Here is a 4,502-nt window from a genome sequence, read left to right as displayed (position 1 = left end):
CTTCAGAGTTGGCTTCTCATTTACTGCATGGGATTTTGACAGCTCCTATAAAAAGAAATGACAATTTTAAATGGGATGCAGTTGTTGCAGGCAGTACATCTTATTTTTCTGTAGGTGTTTGTGCTGCTTCTCTTCATAGTGTCTGGGCACCCCTTGGAAATCTAAAGAATGAAACTGTTGGGAAAGTCGATTTGGACAGAAGCGTGAATGATTTAGAGATATAAAAAGGGACTTGACAGCTGTGCTTGAGAGGTATTTGGCAATTCTTTCCTACACAATATTTAAGAGTTGGTATTGCTTTGGAGCAGTCTCTCTTGGCAGATGAAAATCTAACCTTTGCTTACAAGGCAGAGACCTCTTTAGAGAGCCATTAGGAGCTGTTTGGCTCAAGATTGCTCCAGGCCACTGTTAAAAGGCTGGAGGATGTGTTAGGGCGAAAGGAAATGGAGAGACTGGGGTGGAGTGAAAACAATCTTGCCTGCCCCAAGATAAATCATTATCCTTTGCCTAAAAGCAACATGCAAATACAAAGTCACTTCATTATTTTGGAGCCTTTGTGACAAAGTAGCCTTTCGTGTGCATGTGCATGCGTATGCGTGCACATATTAAAAGTTAACTCTAAACATAAAAATGTGAGTTTCTCTACTTTGGAGAAAGCTTGTCGCAACTCAGTTTTCCTTGTGACTGCCACATGATCCTACTGCTTACATGTTCACAGTTCTCCAGTATTGCTCTTAATCTTTGCTACTGACGCTTTTTTTTTTTTCCTTGAAAGCAGCCTGCTCTTCTTCCTGCAGTGTTCAATGAAGTTAAAGCCTTTGTTAAGCCATAACTATGTAAGCTTCCTCTTTAATGCTAGTAGTGGTGGCTGTCATAACTGTTCTTGCTGTGAAAAAAGAAATTGTCTCCTTGGTCTCCTGAATTTTTTTGGAAGGGTTTTACTTGCTTCTGGCGTCATTTTGAGCTGCAAAGAATAGCTGCAAATACATTTAACAATTATTTTTAACTTTAGAAGTGGTCTTTATTGAAGAGGCTTTCAGGCAGGGGATATAGGCAAAGCTTTGAAAATGGATTCTGTTCTGTTGTCTTTAAGCAAAAACTTACAGGACAGTCAGTTTTCCTACAGGACATTTCAGGGCATATCTTTAGGGTTTGCAGGTTTTATGCAAAGATTCTCAGAAAATTCAATCAGTTGCACATTGTGTGCTGTGATTTTGAAGAAGGCAATATCTGTATTTCTGATACAAAATATTGAATTTATGCTTTATTTGAAAAAAATGCAACTTTAAGAGTAGCCACTGCTAAAATCTTAATTTACCAAACTTAAATCTAACATTTTAAAACATGTATGAAGGGCACAAATTACTGAATAATTTTAATGAGTAAATACTGTATGAAAGCCAGTGCTGGCCTTTTGCCAAAGTGGATGCAAGTTCTAGTTTCTGTCCTGATGTGTGTATGCTTTTATGGGCTTGTAAGAGAAGGTTGTGTTATTACAACTCTGCAGCATCCTATGACTGCTACCAGGATTTAGTGCAAGGATGCGACTCTGAGTCAGGATCCTCGCATTAACTACAAAATAAGAAGGTTGCAAGATGGTCCCTAAGGAAACAACTGCATATGCTTTTCAGAATAGTAGGTAGACCCCCTGGTGGAGTAGCTTTCACAAGAAAGTGGTCTGAAACTGTCTCACTGAGCCTCAGGTGATAAAACTCCAGAAACTGTCAGTCAGACCAATCCAGGAAAGGTTAATGGCTTAAAGCAACCTAGAGTGAGGCAGTGCCTTAAGTAGCTTGTAGGGAGACAATTAAGGACTCGGCCCCGCCTCCCTAACAGTGTGAACAGCACCTGGAAGTGCGCCAAATTCTTCAGCCCAATTTGAGAAGGCACTAATTGAATAGCAGTCTTGAGCACTGATTGTAGTCAGCCTTTAGGAACAGGGATAAGGTGTTGGCTGAACTCTGGTTATATGTCCTCTTGCTCTCCATACTGTCCAGCTGCCTCTAAGCAGAATTGGGTTTTAGCCATATAATATCGGAAAAATGAAGGGGAATGATGCTGGGGAGCAAGGACAGGGTAGTGCTCACTGTATGCATTCCCCAAGCATAGGGTCTTCAGTTTCCCCTTTTAAGAGATACCCTCGATAGACATGATTTACAAGTAATCCAATAGCAAAAGTTTTTTTTTCTCCTCCAGCTGCTATGTATAGACTTATTTAAGATCCTGTGACTTTTGACAGTTAGAGTATTTTAACCGTTTCCCTTAAGCAACAATCAGTCTTCTCAGCTAATTTGTTTATGGTTGCTGATTTTTCTGGTAGCTCATAAGCCTTATGTGGTTAGGAAAAAGTGCCATTGCTTTATGCTGGCTTAATTACAGGAGACTGATTAATTTATACAAGTCTGTGGGAGAATCAAAACAAATGACAAAATTTTGCTAATGTAGCTAGTGGAAACAAATGTAAGGCAATAGAAATGAGAAGCTAGTACTTTGCCAGATAGGCTCTTGTTTTTTGGCAACTAAAGTTCAACTTTAAAGATTGATGATGAAGCATTATGTGGTTTTAATATGCTCTTAGTGTGTTTAATAAAATTGTTGTCTGAGTAATTGGAAACAACCACTGCAGTCTGGTGTAAATCCTTGCAGAGATGTGAGAAAGGAGGAAGTGCTTTGGGTGCATTTATGTTACAGGAGTTACCATTGAAAGCTTAAATATTAAGCAACTGTGGTGTTGCAGGCGTCCTGATGATGGTGTAGAGTGTGCCTGCATTCAGTAAGAAAAGAAAAAAAAAAAAAAAAAAGTTTCTCATCAGCATTTTTATCAGATACTCATTAGGGATGAAGACAGCAGCAAGAATAAGAGGAGTTGTCATCTCTTGTTCCAGCTTACAAATTAAACCATTCTTCTATGGATATGTGCAAGGCTTATCTCAGTATCCCTCCAGGCAGAACTGCGCAACATTCTACCCTTTTTATCATAGCATTTTTTTTCCTCTATTATCTAAGATGTCTAGAGGTTAACTAGCTGTTACAGTGGATGGTGGGGTAAGAAAAATGCCTCATTCAGAAAATATGTAGAGCTAATTAAAAGTAAGCTGTATTATGATTACTGACACTAAACCTATGCAGTATTTAGGAAGTCTAAAAGCCAAGATGAAACTATTAAAAGGGAGAAAATGCTCATTCTGTACTTGCTCTGTATGTATGTCCATTCAGCGTCTCAAATGGTGATTATAGTATACGATCACAGCTTGTGTTGGAATCTGCGGAAATTAATACGCTTCTGCTGTCTGAAGAAACACCTCGAAGGAGGTGCTCTTTGTACTGGGTGTTAGCTGAGTGTCTACACTCGGGACTGAAGAGTGCTGCTAAAAGCCCTGCTACAAGCTCTTATGCTAATTTGAATGACCTTTACTGTAGCACCTCTTAGGTGAGCTTTGCCTCCAGAGGGTTAGGGTATAAATAGGGTCCCATTTTAGGACTAGAGTAGATTTCCCATGTTCTGTTTTTGCTTTTTGACAGAAAAACTGAGGAACAGCTGATTTTGAGCAAAACTGTGCTCTCTGGCTTCTACTCTATGTAGCTGCTTCATATGAAAATGCCACAGTGCGCATGGGGTGCTAAGCCTGGGAATTTTGCCTTGCTTATCCCTGCAGCCATGTGCACTGCAACAAATTCCTGCTCCTCGGTCAGCCGTCTTTTTCTTTTTTCTCCCCCCCCCCCCCCCCCCCATGAAAGCTGTATGCTGAACTTCAGTAACAGAGAGGCCTTATCTCCAAACACTGTTTGTCAGTATGTCTCACTGGAGGGTGGTAAATGGAGCTGGGGAGGGTGGAGGTGGCCCTTGTAGATGGCTGTATTTTGTGGAGGGCAATGTTTTCAGTGTCCTTCACTGCCAGGCAACTTAGACTTTTAGCTGGCTGAGGGTTCTCGTTGGCACACAGGGTTTGCAATAGACTTGTCATGTCTCCTGCTGGTAGCCCTCCTTCCTCTCCATTTGAATACCCACTTGAGAATGTAGATAGCAGGGATGGCAAGAAGTATGATCTTGTTTCTGTCCTATGTGTGTGCGCAGCCCAAGCCCTGCGCTTGCAGTGACTAGCTGTGAAGAAAGTCAGGAAGGAGAGAAAGTTTACAAATTAACAAAAAAAAGTGGAGGCTGCTGCATGTTAGGCCTGAGGAGTATAGTGGAATGTGTTAATGGAGGGTATGAAGAACATAAGTGTTTTTGTCCCTGCCATTTCCAGTTCTGGATGAAGTCCTAATTTGTAGCATCCCTAGCTTTTTAAGGCCTTGGCTTCAATGGCAGTAACAATGGTGCAGGTAAGTGAATGTTGAATGTATATGTAAGAGCAATTATGTTGTTTTTGTGTGTTGGACATTTCTATGGTATTTATATTAAATAAAAATATGGTTTAGTCAATCTAGTTTTCTAGATATCTATTTATTGTATATAAAAGTTAAGCCTATGACTTCTTTCCCTCTGTGCAAAGCTAGACTAG

Source organism: Apteryx mantelli, chromosome 4, assembly GCF_036417845.1.
Source record: "Apteryx mantelli isolate bAptMan1 chromosome 4, bAptMan1.hap1, whole genome shotgun sequence".
NCBI classification, from domain to species: Eukaryota; Metazoa; Chordata; class Aves; order Apterygiformes; family Apterygidae; genus Apteryx; species Apteryx mantelli.
This window is presented reverse-complemented; position numbering follows the sequence as displayed.